The following is a 23,954-nucleotide window of genomic DNA, read 5'->3' as shown; positions in this document are numbered from 1 at the left end:
GAAAATGCATTCCAAATACATCCTTGTTCTCTTACATTTGATTAAATAATTATTTAGTTTTGACTTCTATATACAAAATTGGTAAATAAAACACATTCATTTAACTTTCAGACATTAATTATCCTGCATATCCAAATACAAACATTAATTATCTCATACATTTAAAATTAGACATTTAGGATAGATAACGTTTCCATTTTTTGTTTTCTATTTTTGTTTCTTCTTTTTTTAAGAAACTGACTTTTTTTATATAACCATTCTTGTTTCTTTCTAGAATTTGATAAACGTTCCTAAAAATGGTGTCAAAATTGAGAAAGTACACAAAGTAGTTTTTCCAATTCTGTTTCTGTTTTATTAAAGTTGTTTCTAAATTGTATCAAAGTGTAGACTTGACTAACGGGTGAGGAAGCATACCCAAAATATTCTTACGATAAAATCTCAGGTGAGACTTTTTTATTTTCTTTTTCTTTCTTTCTTATATATTTCCTTTTTCTCTAATTATTTTTTAATATTTCTTTTATATTTATTTCTTTTTTTTTATTTATATTATTTTTTATTATTTTTTTATAATTATATGTTAATTTAATTTTGAATTTTGAATTTTCAAATATTTTGATTTATATATTAATTTGATTTTTAATTTTTAAATTTTCAATAAGGTTGTTTTCAAATATAGGAATGAACCAAAATATTTATAAATATAGTAAATTTAATTTTTAATTTTCAATTTTCAAATATTTAGATTTATATTTTTTTTTGTTTTCAAATTTAAAATTTTCAATAGAATTGTTTTTAAATATAGAAAAATGAACTAAAATATTTACAAATATAGACAGACAGCGATTGTGATATTCAACATTTTTTTCATTTGAAATAATTTCCATTTTGAATATGCATATATAAATATTTTTTAAATTTTGAATTTTAAAATTTGCAATATGCATTTTTATATATTTTTAAAATTTTTAAATTTTATTTTTCTTATATACAAAACCAATTATAATTTTACAATATCTAAATTTTGTTAACTAAGATATAATTTAGGTTCATTTTAATATTTTTACAACCACGACATTTACATAATAATATAATTGAGTTAGATTTGAGTCTACATCATTTAAAATTTAAAACAAATTACTTGAGTGCGAAATAATAATGTAAATCAAATTTTAGCAACATTTGAATAATAGAAATAATTGTATTATTGTTATTAATTTTTATATCGGGACTTATGTGTATTTGATAATTTTTTTTTATATTTTAATACATGTTATATATTTTTTATTTTATATAATTATATTATATTTAAACTATAAAATATAAAAAAAATGTAAAAAATACAAGAAATAGTTAGCAAACAAATTTTTGTCCTTATTTCTTTTTTAAAAGAAATAGAAAACAAAAATAATTATCAAACATATTTATGTTTTTTGATTTAAAAAAAAAAGAGGAAGTAAAAAACAAAAAATAAGAAACGAAAACAGAAAATAGAAAATGAAAATGTTATCAAAAGAGTCAGTCTCGAAAAGACATTTTTGTCGCTTGACCGATTATTTCGAAAATTATTTGAAATATATAAATTTTAGTGGATTTTGACTTTAGAAAAATGATAAAAATTCGTCACATCTTTGACTGGAAGCGTTTAAAAAGGCGTTTGATTAAAATTAGAGAATTGAGTTAACGGCGTTTTCTTACACCGACATGGACACGTGGCTTTGCTTTGCTTTCAAAACTAAACCGATCCTTAATTTTAGGTCATTCATTATCGACACAATCATGGTCGCCACCAATTTTCATTCCAAACATAATTATTTCCATTTTTTTTCTTTCAGAAACTTTTCCTAAAAATTCTGTAAACATAAATTGTTTTGTTTGTTAGTTTTTTCTATTTACAAATATCATAAATATCATGCTAATTTATATTATTTAAATCTTCGCCCTAAATTTTTAAATTGTCATAATTTTTTACCACGAAAATTCAAATCTCTAATCTTTTTATCGATGTTATAATCAATGGCCAAAAATTGAGTAAAAGTTAATTAATAATCTTGGTGATACGACCTTTATTTTTTTATTTTGACCAATTTTATTAAACTCAATATTTCATCTTAATTATACCACCTTTATTTTCTAATGCTTTGTTAAATATGGTGGTTTGGCTAATATTTTTTATACAAAAATAGATAGTAGAAATAAGGAGTAATAATATACATACCATAAAATAAATATATAATTTCAAATATAACAAAAAGTTTGAAAATCTTTATACAATAACACAATTCAAGTTGACTCTACTTTTGTTTCTATTATAGTTAAAACATGTTAAAAAACAGTCCCGTGTATATTATATTTGAAAAATAATTGTGACATTATTTAAAATATATGTTGTTAAATTACCAATTAACCCATAAGTATAAGCTAATAAGTTTAGAAAAAAAAGAATGACATTTATTCTCAATAATACCTCCATCAAATGTTCTAATTATCCAACTTCATCATTTTCATTGTTAAAACTTAACTTAAAATATACTAGATTTACAAATTTGACTTTAAAGGGTTAAAATGAAGGTTCAAATCACACCACATTACAGCTTATAGTTTGCAAACAAGACCCAAAAATATATTTTAAAGAAAAATATTGGACTAAATTTGATTCAATAGCTTAGAAAGTGAGTGATGTGATGAATTATAAAATTAAAAATTAAAAAAAAATGGGAAAAGAAAATAAATAGAAAAGTAGAAAAAAGTAATAGAGTAGGGCCCCAAGGATCCAGCTTTTGACTAATTGGACTCATTCACCTTCCTCCCCACATCTCTACAAATTACAATACAAACAAAAAGTTTAGCACAATATTTGGACCCCACTTTTGTCTGTGTTTAGCCTATATAAAAAAAGAAAATTAAAAATAATGAAAATAGAAAAAAAATCATAATAATAAATAAATAAAACCCTCTTTGGCACCGCCGCTGCCCTTTCCCTAACTTTATTCTCATTTCCTTTCATCCTCGATAATTTTCTCTCCATGTTCTAAATTATAATAATTTTCCTTTATTTTTTTTTAAAGAAAAAATAACGTTCACAAATTTTAATTAAAAATTTAGGAATAAATACGCTTTTAGTTCTCAATGGCCGAGTCTAGTTTCCACCGGCCCACCAAATTTTAAGATGTTACTATTTTATCCGTGAATTTTGAATTTAATTTCTATTTAATCTTAAATTTTAAAATATTATCAAACGTTTGGAGCACTTAATTGATTATTATAGTTACTGATTATTATAATTAACAAATTATAATAGTTAGTGTTTGCTTATAGATTATTTTAGTTTGAGTTATAATAGTTTGTGTTTGAAGTGTAAACTATTTTTTGTTTGAATAAGATATAGAAAATATTATAGCAAAAAATAAAATAGAGAATGAGTATCAATTAGTAAATACTATAGCAAACTTAATTATAGGTTATAAATAGTTGTACACACCACTATTATATTTAGTGTCCCAAACATGGACTGGGCTATAATAACCCACTCCACTATCTTCTAGTTGTGTCCCGAATGACCCCTTATATTTACACCTTGTATTTTGAGTTTTATTTTTAGTTGATACCAAACTTTTACACTCAATGATTTTTCACTAAATATTTAACATGGTCTTTCATGTTAACGTCTATAAATTAATCTAAAAGAATTAAATTAGTTTTTTTTTTTTTAATTTTTTCATCACTATTAAAATTAAATGAAAATTTTTACACCACAATTATTTTTATATAATTAAATGAAAGTTAATAGCAACTGGAAAGTAAAGGAAATCCAAAAACAAAATTGAAATAAAAATTCGAAAATTTACATAGAAACTCTCTATTTTTGTTAAATATCATAGAAAATTACATGCAAATAAGTTAGGGTCTGCTTGGTAAGCAATCTAAAAGCAGAAATTTGAAAATAAGGGATTCAATAAAAACAAAGTTATATTTCATGTTTTCAGATATGTGTTTGGTAGCAGATTTAGAAATTAAATTTTAATTTAAACAAATTTTTAAAATGTGATTGAAAATAATTTTAGTTACTCATTAAATACTAGATTGAATATAAATCATTACTAATTAATTTCTGAACTTGTTTTATGTTAAAGTTTTTGTATAATTATTATTTCGTAATATCATATAATATATATAATATATTATATATTTTAAGCTTAACAAAAATAATTGAGTTTATAACATGAAATAGTATAATTTTATTATTATTTTTATTATTTTTAATATAATTATGCATTTTAAAATTTTGAATTTAAAATCTGAATCCACTAAAAACATAAAAAAAATATGTTTTCATAATTTACACTATTTGGATCACAAAATTCAGAAACAGTTTTCGAAAATAAAATCCAGACTGCAACCAAGCACATATTCACTGAACTCAATGAATCTAAAAAGTTAAAATAGAATCTGTGTTTGTTCACTTGAATCTAAAAATTTAAAATAGAATCTGAGTTATTTATCAAACATATCTTAAAAATTTTAAAATTTCATTTTTATCCTTGGTTTTATATATCTTTCTCACACAGCTAAATTCTATATTCTATCTAATTCTTTAAATTGGTCAGTTTAATGCCACTTAAAAATATTGTTGCTATTAATAAATTATTTTTAAAACTAAAACAATTTCAAATTAACTCTATGCTATTAATTAATTATTTTTAAAATTAAAACAATTTCAAATTAATGCGAGTATACACATATATATACACGTTATAACGTCAAACTTCTACAATGTTTTTATTCTCTCAATTTAGATGGGAAAAGTGAAAGAAAATGAAGGATAAATGAATCACTTGAAAAGATAGTGAAGAATGCATTGGATAGGGATCTTGCATTTCCATAATTATAATTTGGTTAAAAAATTTTATTCAATTTAGACCTGTTTGAAAACGTTTCTGTTTTCTATTTTCTATTTCTGTTTCTCATTTTTCAAGAAACAGACTTATTTGATAATCAGTCTTATTTTTTGTTTCTAAAATTTGAAAGACTTTTCTAAAAATAGGCAAATTTTGAAAAACTACAAAAAAAAAAAAATAGTTTCTTCCTATTTCGTTTATATCTTATATTAAACTATTTATATTATTTAATAAAATGTATTCTTGGCTTATTAGTAATTTTGCATGTCCACAATTTCTTTCTACCTCTTGGTTGTGTGTGCAAATCTTAAAATGGACACTTTTATTTTGTTTTCTCTCTCTTTTCTTTTATATTTATTTCCATATTTCATATTTTATTTATTAATTTTATATTTATAAAAAAACGGTTATATTTATATTTTATTTTATTTTTGAATTTTCAAATTCTCCTAGATATATATATATATATATATTTTAATTTTCAATATGTGTTAATTTTTTTGTTTTTCAAATTTCAAACACTTTTATTTATTCTTTATTTTTTATAATTATTTCCATCTTTTATATTTTATTTATTTTCCTTATTAATTTTGTTATTTACAAAAATAATTTTGCTATATTTATATTTAATTTTAATTTTGAAATTTAAAATTCTCCAATAATTAAGTTTATATATTACTTTAATTTTTAATACGTATATTAATTTTTTTTACAAATTTAAACTTTTGATTCTTAGTTCTAATATTTTAATATCTGAAATTGAGTAGATTTTACTATATATATATAAATTTTGTCGATTAAGACATTATTCATATAATTTAACTTTAATATTTTACAACCACTACATTTACATAATAATATAATTAAGTTGGATTTAACTTGACATCATTTAAGAAAAATGACTCGAGTTAGAGATGGCAATACCGATCTTGACAACATATGAAAATTAGGATACAATTTGTTATTATATTTAGTTTTCACCGGGACTTATATTAGATGACATAAACTTTTGATAATATTTTTTTATGTTTAATGTATGAAATATCTTCTCTTTTTATATTATATTATTAAAAAAATAAGAAAAAACAAGAGAACAAAAAACAAAACAAAAAACAAGAAATAGTTATCAAACAAGTTTTTGTTTTTGTTTTTTTTTATAGGAAACATAAATAGTTATCAAACATATTCTTGTTTCTTGTTTTTAAAAAATAAGAAACAGAAAATAAAAAAGTTACCAAATAGGCTCTTAATAACTACCGTCCTTTTGAAAGTGAGAATTAAATAGGGCCATTTGTAAGTGTGGAGTGGACTACCACAATAAATTGTTACTCCATTTTGAATGTTTTAGATTCCTAAAACTTTGAGAATCTCTTTTTCCATTGATATTCATTTGCTTTGAGTTCACGCTATAAGATATTAGTTGACATATTTAGTACTTAAAATTTTCGTTAAAATATTGTTTTGGTCCATGTATTTTGAATTGTGTTTCATTTTCATCTCTATACTTTCAAATATCCAAATTTAGTCCATATATTTCAATAAATCTTAAATTTTATTACTTTTAAATGTATTCACATGATATCTTTCCTTATCCAATTATATATTATGATATGTAGATTAGCATTTTTTTTCGTAAATTTTAAATACATTCATATGGTATCTTTTTTTTATCTAATTATAGTTATTATTTAATCAATTTTGATAAAAAAAACCACTTTGAATGACTAAATTTAAGATTTATTATAAGTATAAAGAGTCAATTTAATATTTATTTAAAGTATATATAGTAAATTGATCGGATGTATCACCACCAAAAAAGTATATGGACCAAGACATTTAACCTTAGAAATTTATATGATACATTAAAGTGTTAAGAAAATGTATATGATATATTAAAGTGTTGATATGTAAAGACCAAATGTTAGAGATTAAATTTGCATTTAACCAAAATATAATATAGCTTCAACGATTAAATTATCAATCAACTCAATCAAAAGTTTAACTAGATGAGTTACGTTAAATTTAATTGTTTCAATGTTTTTAAATTTAATTGTTTCGATGTTTTAACAACCCCTCACATTTTTTTAATACAACAAATTAGGATAGAGAGATTCAAACATCCAATCTTAAAAGAGACCGTATATATCAATTATCGTTGAACTACATATTCATTTTAGCACACTTCCTCTCACTTATGGGTTTGAAGAATTGTTGAAGGTTTAGGCTTCTAACAAATAAGAATCATTCCTAATCACCTTTTTAATAGTACTGAAAAATTCATCTTTTTAATACATATTTGATGGAAATATCAAAGTCCTAATTTTACATAAATTTTGTAAGAAATATCGATAAAATATTGATTTTTATTGGTATTTTTAAAAAATTATAAAGACAAAAAAAAAAAACAATAAATTAGGAAATAATTTTTTTTTTTTTTTTTTATCATTTTAAAACAAGTTAACATGTCTATTATTTATATTTTAGTTATATTAGTGACATTTTGTTGTTTTTTGTTTTTTTTTTTGTTTTTTTTTTATTTTTATTTTTATGTTTCATGGATTTTTCTATGATACAATAGAAATATTGTTTACTCCTTAGGAATGTCCAATTCATAAAAATGTGAAAATATCAATGAAAATATTGATATACTGAGATATACTATGTGTATCATTGTCTTGCATCTTATTTATAAGAAGGTAATTACGAATCATACTGAAACTCTATTTTGTAGAAATAGCGCGCATATATATTATATAATATATATATATATCACACATATAAATATATATATATAATCATTTTCCTTACAACTTTTGTTTGAAAAAATAAACATATATTACAATAGACGCCGAAGAATTTTAATTAAAAAAATTGTGATTTGAAATATTGAAAAACCAAAATTATAGAAATTGAAGAAATCAAGATCAAACATTTAAAAAATTTCAAGACTAAAATTAATAATAAAAAAGACAAAATTTTAAGACTAAAATCATGTTTAAATAAATAAATAAGTATTTCCATAATCGAGTTGACTAATGGAATTGTCTACTTCTATAACATAGCCCGTGACCTTCTGATAATATTATTCAAAATGCTTCTAATTGTCTACGTTTACCAATTTTAAGACATCAGATTTGTCTTTATAAAAAATCAAATTTGTCAACATAATAATAATAATAATAATAATAATAATAATAATAATAATAATAATAATAATAATAATAAGTAATACTGAGATAGCTGTACACCTCAATTCACATCCACTCTATACCAAGTTTGCATTCCATTAAATACATGCTTCATCAAGAATTAATATCATTGAATTAAAAAAAACATTAGGATAAGATTGTCATTAAACATGAACAGTTGAAATTAACATTATTAGATATATTTTCCATTTCTGCTACTTAAAATTTAAATGCTCATATCAAATACCAAAATGGGATAAAAGTAAATTAGTAATTTCACCCATCTCAAATAATTCATTTTCATATTCATTCAATGTCTTTTATTTAAATAATTTTTTAAGTAGACATAAAAAATAATAATTGTATAAGCAAATAAAAGGAGAAGTATCTCAATAAAACTCCATGTGCCACGTGTCAGAGAATAAAAGAAGTCCTCCAAATAATAATACTAAATAATAATTGAAGCTAACGAATGATATGGGTTCGTGATTAGGCTTTAGACAATGATATTTAAATAAATATTATATTGTTTTTGTTTTTTATATTCTCCTCAAAGAAAATTTTGTTTTTTTTATATATTTTTCTAAAATGTTACGTTTAATACATCTCTATTTTCGTGTATAACAAATCATAGGCCTATTTGAATTATTTAAACAAATTTGTTAAACATGTAAATGAAAAATTAGAATTATACTACACTTAAAAAGTCATCTGATTTCGGATAGATTTGATTTTTTTTTTTTTAAAAAAAGGAAAATCAAACTTTTAAGCTCAATATTGATATTACATATCTAATGTCATTGAATTATGTTTTTTTGGGGTAAATATTTAAAGTATTTATTACATGCAAAGTTGTGGAAGAATTAAATTTGAAATTTAGCCGAAATAAATCAAAATAATAGGGTTTTATGGGTAAATTGAAAAAAGAAATTGGGGTCAAAATGTAAGAAAAAAAGCCGCCGGTTGCCGGAGTGACGTGGACGTGTCGTCATCGGTTAAAATTCAACGAGACAGTCCCGTGATTTTCTCGTAAGTTGTGGTCACGTCTTGCGTCCCGGGATGAATTTACGGAAATGCCACTGAGTGCAATATCCTTTTCTTTTTCTATTATTTATTTTTAAGGGGGTAGTTATCGCATGCGGTCAATTCTACGACTCCTTTGTCCTGGAAATTTTAAAAAGGATATATCTTTTTTTGAAAAGTAAAGTATATTGGTCTTTCATCAAAAGATGAGAACAATTCTTTTGAGATTGTAAAAACTAAAAAGTATAATTTTTTTCAGATGCAATTTGCTTTTTTTTTTTTTTTGTCCCTTCAATTTTATCTAGTAGGATTTTAATCACATTCTTTGACAACAAAATTTTAATAATATTTTTAGCATTTATATTTGCAAATCCAAATACAATTCAACTAGTATAAGCATTTCCTTAAAAGTTGCATATTTGAATTATAATTAAATCAAACAAAGTGCTGATAAATTCTGAAATATGTTAAATTTTGAAAGTTGCATTTGAAATTAATCCAGAAAGTGTTTTTGAGACTTTTCAGTAAAAGGGTGAATAGAAAAATGGGCTCAACTATGTGTAGAAATTGAAACGTATGCATGATATTATTTTTTATAATTAATTTTTTTAAGCAAAAGAGATATTATTAATGGAAGGCAAAAGAAGCAGAATTACAAAGATCCTCTTTGGTTAATGAGTAGAGCCAAAGGGAAAAAATCAAGCCATAAAAAAGGCAGAGAAGAATGAGTAGCAAATATAGTAAGAGAATGAGCTATTGTATTACAAGAATGGAGGATATGGGTTAAAGTTTAAACATAAGAGGAAAGTTTGCCAAGTGAAGCTTGAATTTCTTCCGACCATACTCCGATCTCGTTTCTAAGTGAGGAATTTGATTGAACGACTTTGAATGCTAAAAAGGAGTTTGATTATGATTAGGTTTTTGTAGCCAAGTGAAATTGCATTTGAGAGACTAAAGGAGATAGTTGCTAGTTCTGCTTGCAACAGGCTTTGAAGAAGATTCAGGTTGCAATCAAAGGCTGCAACAATGGTACCTTTAGAGTTACGAATAATGGCTCCAAAGCTAGACAAAGAGGTTGAAGGACACCAAGCTCCATCTGTATTTAATTTGAAAAATCCATGTTGTCACACCCCCTCCTAGATTACCTTCTTAACCTAGAAGGAGATGTGAATATAGCAGATGTCAACCCTTTTATGACATCCACTGCCCATCTCAACTTCAAAAACCTGTAATCCAAAGCTTTGTGCACATGATAAACAATTTATAAGCATACATTCATCTAACACTCCCCACAACAACACGCAGCCAACTCAAATGCACATGTTATATATATACATATCAAAATGGTTTACATACAAGTTATAAAATAGTGGGTCCCCATCTCAAGTCTACCATATTAGGGTTGTTGTCCTAAATCTTATGAGTCCTGTAGTTTGTAATTGTAATGTACAAACAATTTTATTTATTTAATAAAATATGCGATATTTTATTTGACATTTAGTAGCATTAACCCACAAGTCATTAAACTAGCATCCAAGATTATCTTCTGTAGCTTAAACATGTATGTAAAGACATACAAGTGGATCACGTTTAAGTGATAACCTAAATGGTCTGTAGTAGATGGATAAGGCTGGATACCTTATCCTTGTGACACTACGAATACGACCCGTTTTGTAGATGTTACAATTGTTGTAAAGTTCTACAAATGATCTGATCCTGGTCATTCATGTGGAGACATGTGAGCGAGGGTATTCTATACAAAGGGGTTTGTATAAGACTGGACCACGAAATGATTAGTCTCATTATATAACACTGTTGATGATAGAGACTTACATTTCACCAGGATGCCATAGGTGACATGACCTGAATCCTGAGTGAGTTGTGAACTCCTGCCTATGAAGGTGATCATTTGATTTGTATGGGTGAGAGTGGCCAGATCGCCAACTCAATAAACCTACCATTTTGGGGATTCGTCTGATTAGGGAGTTGGGAACACAACTACACAAGATGGAATTCACTCCTTCCTCAACATTTGGGTAAGTAAATAGATTGCTCTTTTAAGGACTGATTTTGGGGCTTGGACAATGTGGGATCATGCCCTCTCTTGGCCCGAAAGGGGTTTGGTCATAGTTAGACTATGAGTTATTGTTCATTAGAGGGATCAGTGGTATTTAAAGAGTTAGATGTAACTACAGGGGCAAAACGGTAATTCTGGCCTAGCTATACTTACGAGCAATTTGTGAATGGTCATCGTACTGTTCACTGGTTATATCCAATGGACACAAAAATATATCAGTAGTGCAAAGAGTACAGCGATCGGTCTTTAGTGAAGTGACCGAAAATTAATGGATGTTGAATAATTTAATTAAAGTGTTGAATAATTTAATTAAACTTCAATAATTTAATTAAAGAAGTTTAATTAATTATTCAAGTACCATTGGAGCTTCAATCTGCAGGTCCATAAAGTCCCCTCGGTAGCTCAATAAGGATTAATGAGAATTGATTTTGGATTAATTTGAATTGTTCAAATTAATTGAGGGAATTAATTATATGTGATATAATTAAATTGATTATATATGTGATATAATTAATATAATGTATTTGATATATTATAATATAAAGTTTATTTGAAAGGAAATAAATATTTGAATATGATTCAAATACTAATTATATGGATGAGATTCATATACTTATGTTTAGTATAATTGTGATTTATATTAAATATCATGTATTAATGAGAGAATTAAAAGCTATTGTATTTGATACAATATAAAAACTATAGGTTATGTGTTATATATATATAATAAATTAGTTTATATATATATATATATATATATATATTTAAATTAAATTATTTTTAATTTAATTTTAAGTTTTAAAATTAAAATGAGGGAAATAACTTCTCTCCCCTTAATTCTCTCTCAGACTAATGTTGGAAGTGGAGCAGTTTTGACGTGATCATCTTCTACACAGAAGATTTGTTACAAAGGCTCTCTCTGTGTGATCTCAAGAAAGATCTCCATGCAAAAAGAAAAATTTCCTCTCTCAAATCTCTCTCTCTTCCAAAATCTCAGAGCTCACGCACTCTTGAGGATTCTCTACTCAAAAGAGAATACAAAAGGCTCCGCTTGGTGGTGTCATCATTAGGTGTTCGTGATTCTTTTCGTTCATGACAGATCGAGGAGGGATTTCGTCAAAAAATTGGTTTCTTCAAGGGTAAGTCACATTCTTCTTAACCCTTTCCCCTCTTCTAAGGCATGTTGTTTTTTTATGTTGATGCATAATCTTTATGTTCTGTAAATTTTTGTATTCTGTGTAATATTAAAAATTGGGAACGATCCCGTTTCCACTACGAAATTCACCGTTCCTTTATACCCTTAGCCCATAATATGTACATGAAAGTTTAAAACAAAATAGGCTTAACCACCTAAGCTCCTTCTATTATGGATCCTTTAGGGACCTTGATACTTGTGTGGTAGATTGGCAGATCAGTTAGGCTTCTGGGTGTTGACCGCTACTTGGGAAAAATGAAAACATTAGAAAGGGTGAGCTAAACACTAAGTGAGTGACTTTTGAAATCTACTATTAAGTAAACATGATACGAAAGCATGCTCGTACTTAAAACATAAGCTTATTAAATTTAGGGTTATGCAATCATTAAAGTATTAGGAACATAAAATCTTTGAAATTGCCTTTAGGAATCTTGAAAACTCATATAACACCTTATTCTTTTGAAAAACCATCATCCTCTAGCCTTGGTTGAGAGATAGTCCTTTTGTTCGATCGCTCAACGTTGAATTTCTTAGTTGATGTAGAGTAATCTCAATACAATCAGTGCGGATCATATAGAACCTATGTGCACGTGGTCAAGCCCCAAAGGCTGCTTATATGCCCTGGATACCGTCATCCCTTAGGTATTAGGGGATCCAAATACCCATACCTTCAGTATCGGATTTCCTCAATAAATAATTGTAAAACTTTTCAGGTAAAATCCCGTATTTCAAACATAGAGCACATCATAAGCAATAAGATCATTAAGGAATAGCTTAACTCAGGGAATGCTAGTTGACACACATTTTCAAACATTAACTTAAATATGCTTTATAAATCCTTTTAAGGGTTCACCACGTATAGGCTTAATGCTTGATTTTAAAAACTAGGAAAAGAATACTTTGCAACTCATGGTAAAACTCATTAAAGGCATGCTTTATTTTACCTAACTTTAAAGCTGTAAAAGAAAAGGGCCATGCGCCCACTTACTATACGACCACATCTCAACTTTTAACTAAGCATGAATTGAAAAACAACTTAATGGAAATCAATTCAAGTTCAACTTAATGAAATCTAATCACTCACTGTCTTATGCCTTTCCCCAACAGCTTATAAGTTTCTTCTATTTGCATTTGTTCTATAATAATGGGTACCTTAGGTTAATACTATGAGCTCCCTTTTGGGCTTAATTTGAACATTCAAGCTTAACATTACACTTAGAAATTCCTCGCAACTCACCATCGCCTAGCCTAGCTCAAAGAATCACCAACATTTAACCAAAATGCCTTGCAACTAGGTTGGTGGGTGGTAACGCACACACGGGTGCTTACTAGGCCCCAGGACCTGTCGTCCTTGCCTATGCTTTGAGTACTTGCTATCGAAACCCCTCCGCTTGCCTCAACCATTGTGCATTGTCTCACGTTCACTCTGCGCGCACACTTTAGTCCACATCTGCCTACACCAGTGCATACCCTCACCAATGCGCGTATGCTCACCTATGCACAACCTCAATCCGGCCAACTGTTTACTTATCCTTAGGTTGCAGTTACCTGCTTGTTCATCCTACCAAAATTCCAGATTCGATTTCCAACATAAATTTTAGATATTATCTCACAAAATTTCCTTCTAAGAATTTGTTCCTAAACATTTTAGCTATCTCAATTTAGAATTTTAGCCTCTGATTCCTCTTGATGAACTCGGAATCCTTCAATCTTCCCAACCTACCCGAGAAATCCGAGAGCCTTGAACACTTGTGGATTTTCTTCAATTTTCAACTTCAAACTGTGTGAATTTCCTCTTAGCAGCCTAGGATCCTCTTCAAACAGATCAAGCTTTAATTTAGCAACAATTCTTTCCTTTTGGCACGAGTGGATTGCACAAACCGAGCTCTTCCTTTCAAACTCCCTTTTATACTATGGGTTGCATGATTAGATGGCTTATCAGGATCACACCTAGGCCACTAATTTGTGCTTAACGCCCTAATCATGCCACTTAGCCCACAAACCGGGTGATTAAGCTAGATGCTTAAGCTTCACTTCATCGTATAGGCTTGCCTTACTTAACTCTTAAGCTCGCGTCCACTCAAGCCTTCTCTTTAGACCATAAACTTGCCTTGTCTTAGGCACCTGTGTCTAGGCCTGCCGCTCGTCAACGCCTCAAGTAACCTCTAAAGCACGCCTCAGTGCCTCGTGCACCAACGCATATCCCTTGGGTAGCCACATGCCCTAACTTTTAAGCCTTCTGGCCAAAGCACTCCTTATTGTTGCCTAGCCTTTGCCTTGGCTCATGCCAACTAACCTCCTTAGCATCACTTTAGCGCCCTTCATGCGCTTATCTAGGCAAGCTTGGCTGTTCGCATGCCGCTTACCTTGGCCTTCACTAACCTCTTTGTGTCTTCCTTCGTTAGGCACAACTAACCTCTATATGGGCCATCAATGAATGCTTCGTGCTATAGTTAGCTAATTCCTCCCTTGAATCCCTGGGCGCATAGCGTGGCAAGATCTCCATAACAAACTCTCCTATTTTCTATCAAGTGTTAAAACTTCCAATTCACCCGAGAGCCTCAAGTACCTTTCTTAAGGTATTTCCTTCATTCTTAAGCCTAACTCCATGTTTAACTTCCTTATTGCCTTCACCTCACTAAATCTCACTAAGTGCAAATGGCTCCTTCACTATCCGAGAGTAGCCTTCCCTATACTTAGAGAAATTTCCTCCTCTCAAACCCCTCTATGCTTTTACACTACTAACAACATGGCATGCAATTAAGTTAACCAACATAAGCATCACACAATAACTATGAATACTTAGTAAAATGAGTTCTAGGGTTTACAATTTACCTTCCTCTTAGAAAAATTCGTCCTCAAAATTTGCCTCTAGCTTCAGCATACGAATAAGTGGGATATCTGCTACTCATTTGCTCCTAGGTCTCCCATGTCGCCTCTTTCACCTCGTGGTTCCTCCATAATATCTTTACTAATGGTATTGTATTATTTCTCAGTACCTGCTCTTTCCTGTCAAGAATCTGTATTGGCTCTTCTTCATATGACAAATCTTCTTTCAATTGTAATGGTTGAGTTTGCAAAATATGCAAAGGGTCCGTACATATTTCCTCAGTAATGATACATGGAAAACATCATGCATCCTTGATAACTCTGCAGGTAAAGCTAGTTTGTAAGCTGCTGACCCGACCCCTTCAACTATTTCGTAGGGTCCTATATACCTTAGGCTCAGCTTACCCTTCCTGCCAAATCTAAGTATTCTCTTCAAGGGAGATAATCTCAAAATCACTCAATCACCAATCTTAAACTCTAGTTCTCTTCTTCTTTTATCCGCATAATTCTTCTATCTGTCTCAAGTTATTCCCAAATTTTCTCTTCTCAACTTTACATTATTTGAGGTCATCTACACTAACTCCAGCCCCACTAATTTCCTTTTGCCAACTTCATTCCAACAAATTGGAGTTTTACACAGTCTTCTGTACAATGCCTCATACGGAGCCGTTCCAATACTGGAACGATAACTGTTATTATAGGTGAACTCTACTAATGGAAACTATGTATCCCAACTGCCTTTAAACTGCAATACACATGCTCTCAACATGTTTTCCAACGTCTAAATTGTTCGCTCTAATTGTCCATCTGTTTGTGGATGGAACCTTGTACTGAAATGTAATTTTGTGCCAAGAGCCTTCTGCAAACTGGGCTTAAACTTCAAGGTGAACCTCATATCTCTATTTGATACAATCAACATAGAAGCTCCATATTGGCTCACTATTCTATCCACATATAGCTTAGCTAGACTATCTAGCGTAAAAGTAACTTTAACTGACAAGAACTTAGTTGTTTTCATGAACCTATCAACAATCACCCGTATACCATCATAACCACTCGGGGTTTTAGGTAATCCAAATAAGAAATCCATCATGACATGTTCCCATTTTCACTCCGACGCTGGAAGTAGGTTAAGCAATCCTGCAGGCCTCTGATGTTCCGGTTTAACTTTTTGGCATACTAGTCCAAAAATTTTGCGCTGTCTGACCACTCTGTCTGATCTCAATTCATAATCTGACCTTTGCTTCTTACTTACTTCCTCTGTTAATTTCTGTAGATTGGGATCTTCTGGTTGCTCTTTGAGAATATCATCCACCAGAGTAGGTTTTACCTGGAAGTGCGCTATCAAACTCCCTACTTGGCAAACTAACAAAACGACATCAGCACTTTTCAATTCCTGCAAAAACATACCCTTAACTTAACTAGGGATGGCTTTAGGATGTCTCGACTTCCTACTCAATGCATCAGCTACCACATTCGCCTTCCCTGGCTGGTGCTCAATAATACAATCATAATCTTTAATCAACTCTAACCACCTTCTTTGTCTCAAGTTTAACTCTTTTTGTTCAAAAATACATTTCAAATTCTTGTGATCAGTAAATATATAACTGATGGGATTCGAATCCCCAACTGAAACATGCGAACGCCTTACATTCTGCAAATTGATTTTTATATAAACAAAATTAGTGTACAAAAACAGAATATGTGTAGAATAAACATGTGAAATAGCATGCTTTAGAGAAAGGAAAGAGCCATTCTCACATTTGTAGATTCCCAAGCTCTTAGAATGATCCTCTCAATATTCCAACGAGCGACTCCAACAATCTTGAACACAAACGTCTCCTCGAACAATCTTGAAGACGATCACATGACTTGTTATTCTCAAGGATTCCAATAGAAAGATAGGTGGTATCCAACTATTGGAAGAGGGTGGGGAGGAAAAACCTTTAGGAGAGTAGAGAGGATTTCTTTTTGTGGCTTAGGGAAAATTTTGCACAATGAATCCTTTTTTCAAAAAGGCCACAAGGAAGACTTTATATAGAGAAGGGTCAACCCCTTTCTCCAAGTCTTTTTCCAATTTTTTCTTGTGCACAATGAATTAAATAACACTTATTTAATTAATTATCACATTAATTAAATAACTATTTATACATTAAATCCAATTTAACGTATATATATTTATTTATCATAAACATAGTATGTCTATATGCAACATCTCTTTATTTATTAATTAATTCTTTATGAATCTAATTCACTTGAATTAATTATTTGAATCTTATTCAAATGTTTCTTTCCAACTTAATTTGAATTGTAGATCACATCTATAATAAATTATATGTTAATCATATTAATATACAATTTTCTCAAATTGATTTGAACAATTTAAATCATTCCTCTTTAATATCCTTTAATTAGCTAACAAGGGGACCTGGTGGACCTGTAGATCATAGACTCCAACGATATGAGATTAATTGGCTAAACACATTAACTAAGTTAATCAATATTTGTTAACTATGGGTACACTCCACTAAAGACCTACAACTGCACTCTTCTCACTATAGATATATTTCTATGTCCACGAATATAGACCAATAACAAAAAGTTATTCCTTCATGAATGTTCGTAACTCCAACTAGGTCAAATTTTTGTTTTACCCTTGGGTTACCTTTGACTCCTTAAATACCAGTGCTTCTCTAATGAACAACCTGTTTATGATTCAACCAATAAACAGAAACCCCTCTCGAGCCAATGAGAGGGTAGGGCTCTTTGTTCAATTTCTAGAGACACCACTTAAGGAAAAACTCATCTATTTACCCTGAAGACGAGAATGAGTGAGTTCCGTCTTGTATTATTATGTTCCCAGCTCTCCACTCATTCTTGTCCCCAAAATGATAGGCTTATTGAGTCAGCGAACTGGCCACTCTCACCGTACAAACCAAAGGACAATCCCTCATGAACAGAAATTCATAATATACTCAGGATTAAGACTAAGTTGCCTAGGTCATCCTAGTGAAATAGATACCTAACTAGTCAACAGTGTTACATCTAGTGGTTATTATTTCATGGCCCAATCTTATACAAACTCATTTCATAGGATATCCCAACTCACATGTCACCTATACAAATGCGTCAGATCATTGCGTTTGTATTAAATAAAAAGTGGGTTGTATTCATAGTATTACTAAGATAAGATACCCAACCTTATCTCTAAACTATAGACCCTTTAGGCTATATCTTGAACATTGATCCATGTATGTCTCCACATATAGTTCAAGACTCATAAGGTAGTCTTAGATGTTAGTTTATCGGATTTTAGGTTATTAAAAAAAATAGAAAACAACATAAACATTTATTGAATTAACACTATAACTCTTTATTTATGATGGTCAATTAATAACATTTACTCTCTACGAGTTTTAGGGCATAAAACCCAACAAACTCCCACTTGAATTAAAACTCTAGTCAGTGGGTTGTACATAATATCATAATAAAAAATGTGATATTATGGTAAATAAATACAATAAACTAGGGCATCCATCTACCCATTACACATCTCCCACTTGTCCTAGATTATATAATGTACATGTCTCGTAGATCTAGATTCTTTAGATGAACCTCGAACACTTTAGCCGAGAAAGCCTTCGTAAATGGATCAGCAATGTTGTGCTTTGAGGCAATCTTTGTGACGATCACATCTGCTCGGTGCACAATCTCCCGTATCAAGTGATACTTCCTTTCAATATGCTTTCCTCGTTTGTGATTGCGAGGTTCTTTAAGTTGGCTATTGCCTCATTGTTATCATAGTATAAGGTGATGAGCAAGTCCATATTTGGAACCACTTCCAAATCGCTTAGGAACTTCCTGAGTCAAACTGCTTCCTTTGTTGCTTCACAAGCAGTTACATATTTAGCTTCCATAGTGAAATCTACAATACATCCTTGTTTGATGCTACGCCATACTGCAACTCCCCCATTCAGGGTAAACATTGATCCTGACGTAAATTTCCTAGAATCCTTGTCAATTTGGAAATCAGATTTGGTGTATCCTGTCAGGATCAAATCCTTAACTCCATACACCAGCTTGTAGTCCCTCGTACATCCTTGAGGATATTCTTAATCACAGTCCAGTGGTCTAACCCTAGATTGGACTAGTACCTACTAACTATTCCCACTGCATAATAAATATCTAGCCTAGTGTATAGCATAACGTACATTAAGTTGCCCACAACTGAGGTATAGCGAATACGTCTCATTTCCTCAACTTCTTGATATGTCTCAAGATATTGTTCCTCTTCCTTAGACAAGTGAATTACGTGTTTGAAAGGTAATCACTAGAAGAAATTCGGGCTTCAATGTCCGTTGAAAATAACATTATTGGATGTATTATGTCGGTTGAAAAAAATGGATCTTCAATATCGGTTGTAAACGACATTGAAGATGGCCTACAATGTCAATTTAAAACCGACATTGAAGGCCTCCCATTATTTATTTTATTTTATTTTTAAAAAAAATTTATCAAAATTAAATTTTGATTTCCCTCTCGCGCGTGCCCTAACTTTCATCTCTCAGCTCTCTCACTTTACCAAACGTACTGCAACGCCGTCGAAGCCGTCGAAGCTCCCTCGTAGTGCCCTAAAATTTTCTCTCTCAGTAGCTGTTGGTCGGCTGTTTTCCTTCAGGTGGGGTTGTCTTCATCGGGCGGTCATTAGAAACGAGCTCATCATCCAAGCTTCTCCATCGCAGGTATATTTGAACAACATTTTCGTTTTCCTTCAGGTGGGGTTGTCTTCCTTTGTCATTTGATTATGTTTATAAACAACGTTTATAAACATAGGTATATCCTCTGTCGTCGTCATCCAAACTTCTCCATCGCAGGTATATCCTCTATCAAATTTCTGCTCACAAACTAATTGCATCCCATAATTTTCTGATTGCATTTCGTTTGCCCTCTTGATTGCATTTCGCACCACCTGAAAGTTACCATTCTTTTTTTTCAAAAAGAAATTTCAGCTTTATTATTTTTGTTTTTTTCTTGTTTGCATTCAGATCTTGTTGGATTTTGTTGATTTTGTTTGACTGTTTCTGAATGGATATGAATGTTGAATGGATCTTGTTGGATTTTGTTGAATCTATTTGACTGTTTCTGAATCGGTCTCCGTCTGGTGGTTTCAATCTCAGGTGGATTTTGTTGGGGTTTCTGTTTCTTTGCCTAATGGTTCTCACATCATGTGGATTTTGTTGGGGATGTTTGTCTTATTACATATATTGTCTTGACTGATGTTTTGTATATTCTCGCTTTTGCTTTCAATCTCAGCTTCTTCAGTGCATTAACACAACAATTACTATTACTATTAAATTTGATGGTAACGATTGTGTTCTTTAGGACAAGTCGTCTTTGACCACAATTGGCAAAGCTAGCTTATCTCATGGATGGTATGTTTTGGACAATGTTTCATATTTGCCAACTATTTGTGATGTATGCCCACTGGCTAGACCAAAAGCATTTGTATTTTGCATCAAATAAACATGTTGTTGCTTATGTTTTTGAACTAATACATTGTGATGTTTGGGGGCTACATCATGTTGCTTCTCATGCTAGTTATCGTTGTTTTGTATTCATTGTTAGCTTTTCTTGAAGTATTTATAGAAAGAGTTTAACTCTAAGGACACGGTTTATTGTGATATTGTGATTTTGGACGTGTTTTAAGAAGGTTGACAAGTGGAGAAGGTGCACCCAATACAAAAAGGACTTCATAACAACATTAATAACAAGGGCAAGGTAATATTTATAAGATGCTTATCTTAAAAGTCTAATTGTTCTAAATTTGTTGAAGTTGCATATTTTTCAATCATAATTTTATGCTTTTAAATTTTCCCTTGTTATTGTTATTTTATTTTATTTTTTTGTAGATTAAGTTGCATATTTTATAATCATGGATAAGTCATGGATGAAAATGAATAGAATGTCAGCCGAGTATGGTTTAAGGGTCGAGGTGTTTATTAAAAATGGTTTACAACATTCAAATATACCGAATGTTATGAGTTGTCCATGTTTGAAGTGTGCTAATGCAAAGACTCTAGATGTGAACAAAATAAGAGAACACTTATTTTTTAATGGTATAGATCAAAGTTATCAGACATAGATTTTTCATGGTGAATCATTACCGCTTAAGATGAACAATGAAAATGTGTCTACTAGTAAAAGAGACGAAGCTGATGAGGATGATGTTGATGTTGATGACACAATTGGAATGTTTGAGGCTGCATACAATAACTATTTTAGTGGAAAATCCGATAATTTTGAAAAATTATTAGATGATGCAAAGAAACCATTGTACCCAAATTGTAAAACTTTTTCCAAAATATCTACATTGGTAAAGTTATATAATTTAAAAGCTAAATTTGGATGGAGCGATCAGAGTTTCACTGAGTTGTTAGAATTAATTCATGACATATTACCTAGTCCTAATGAAAATCCAACTTCTACTTATGAAGCAAAAAAGATGTTGGGTACTCTTGGAATGAAGTAAATCCACATGGAGATCTGGGTAATAGATATAGTTGTTGGCCAGTGATGTTAGTGGCGTATAAATTTGTGGAATGAAGTAAATCCACATGGAGATAATTCCAACTTCTAAATTTGAAAAATTTGTGGCCAGAGTTTGGGTCAGAATCTAGAAATCTTCGTCTTGCTCTTTTGACAGATGGGGTAAATCCACATGGAGATCTGGGTAATAGATATAGTTGTTGGCCAGTGATGTTAGTGACGTATAATCTACCTCCATGGTTGTGCATGAAGCGAAATTTTTTGATGTTGACTGCACTAATATCTGGTCCTAAACCGAGAAATTACATAGATGTTTATTTAGCTCCGTTAGTAGATGACTTGAAAAAACTTTGGAAAGATGGGGTAGAATGTTACGATGCATATGAAGAACAACGTTTCATGCTTAAAGCCATTTTATTATGGACCATTAATGATTTTCTTGCGTATGGTAACTTGTGTGGTTGTACGGTTAAAGGATATCATGCATGTCCAATTTGTGGAGAGAATACTTCATCCACTTATTTACCAAAAGGGAAGAGGATGGCATATCTCGGGCATCGCAAGTTTCTACCCCGCCATCATCCATATAGGAAACAAAAGAAAGCTTTTAATGGCACACAAGAATTAGAATTTGGTCCAGAACCATTGAATGGGGAAGAAATTCTTGCAGAAACAAGTAAGTATCAATATTCATTTGATAAGAAAAGTATCAAAGAAAAGAACAGTGGAGATAACACTTCAACTTATTGGAAGAAAAAATCTATTCTTTTCGAGTTAGAATATTAGAAGTATCTTGACGTGCGACATTGTTTAGACGTGATGCACATTGAAAAGAATGTATGTGCAAATCTTATTGGCACATTGCTTGATATTCCTGGTAAAAAAAAAAATGGAATAAATATTCGATTAGATTTGGTGGAATTGGACATTAGATCAGAGTTAGCCCCTCAAGTAGGAGAGAAAAAATTCTTTTTACCTCCTGCATGTTATACATTAACATGAGCTGAGAAATTGAGCTTTTGTAAGGTACTATCAGAAATTAAAGTACCTGAAGGCTATTCATCGAACATTCAAAGTTTAGTGTCGCTCACAGATTTGAAACTTTACGGACTTAAGTCGCATGACCATCACGTTCTTATGCAACAATTATTACCGATAGCCATTCGTGATATTTTAACCAAACATGTAAGACTTGCAATTACTCGCCTATGCTTCTTCTTTAATGCTATATGTTGCAAGGCGATCGATTCATCTCAATTAAAGGGTATGCAAAAGGATATCGTTGTCACTCTATGCCTCTTAGAGAAGTATTTTCCTCCATCATTCTTCACAATAATGGTACACCTTGTAGTGCATCTCATAAGAGAATTTGAGTTTTGTGGACCTGTTTATTTGAGGTGGATGTATCCTTTTGAACGATACATGAAAGTGTTGAAAACTTATGTACGAAATAGAAATCGACCAGAAGGATGTGTTGGAGAAAATTATATTGTTGAAGAAACTATAGAGTTTTGTTCTGAATTCATATCTGGTGTTAATTCTATTGGGCTAAACTCATCAACAAAGAAAGCGAATTCAAACATTGATAGAGCATTGTCACTGCTTCTTTTATCAGATCGAGTAAGGATGAGTTGGATCAAGCTCATCTTTATGTCCTTCAAAATGTAAATGATGTGCTTCCTTACGTCGAGTATGTAGATCTTCATCTTATTCTTGTTTTAGGTTACTTGATTATTCAATAATCTACTAACTTTGTCATTTATAATAGGCAACATATGGATATTTTGTCTAAGCTCAATTCTGGTAAAAATAAAAGTAGAAAGTGGCTTCAAGAAGAGCATAATCGTACATTCAGTCGGTGGTTGTCCACACGGATAATCTCTAGAGACCTACTATTTGATGTATAATTAAATGTTAACTACTAAAATATTATGAAATATATCGTAGGTTGCACTAGCTCTCGAAGTACCCAAAAATTCCATATCGCCTTCTTTGAGATGGATAGCTAATGGACCTTGTCCAACTGTGGCAAAATATTCTGTTATGTGGTCAATGGTTACTACTATCACACATAGAATCACGATGATGTTAGGAGGGTTCAAAATAGTGGAGTTAGTATAACGGCTACCACAATGCAAGTCTCTAGTGCTAAGGATAAAAGGCCCGTCATGTCAGATATGACCTTTTATGGTGTAATACAA

General features: G+C 30.3%; 1 pseudogene; it reads left to right on the top strand.

The window, feature by feature from the left end:
* Nucleotides 1–21,861: 21,861 nt before the first annotated feature.
* LOC150032877 (uncharacterized) lies at nucleotides 21,862–23,874 on the top strand (annotated as a pseudogene).
* The last annotated feature ends 80 nt before the right edge of the window (nucleotides 23,875–23,954 follow it).

This window comes from Benincasa hispida, chromosome 11 (assembly GCF_027475165.1).
Source record: "Benincasa hispida cultivar pf3 chromosome 11, pf3_genome.v1.1, whole genome shotgun sequence".
Taxonomy (NCBI): Eukaryota; Viridiplantae; Streptophyta; class Magnoliopsida; order Cucurbitales; family Cucurbitaceae; genus Benincasa; species Benincasa hispida.
Note: the sequence above shows the minus strand (reverse complement) of the source record. Positions and strands in the feature narration are given on the sequence as shown.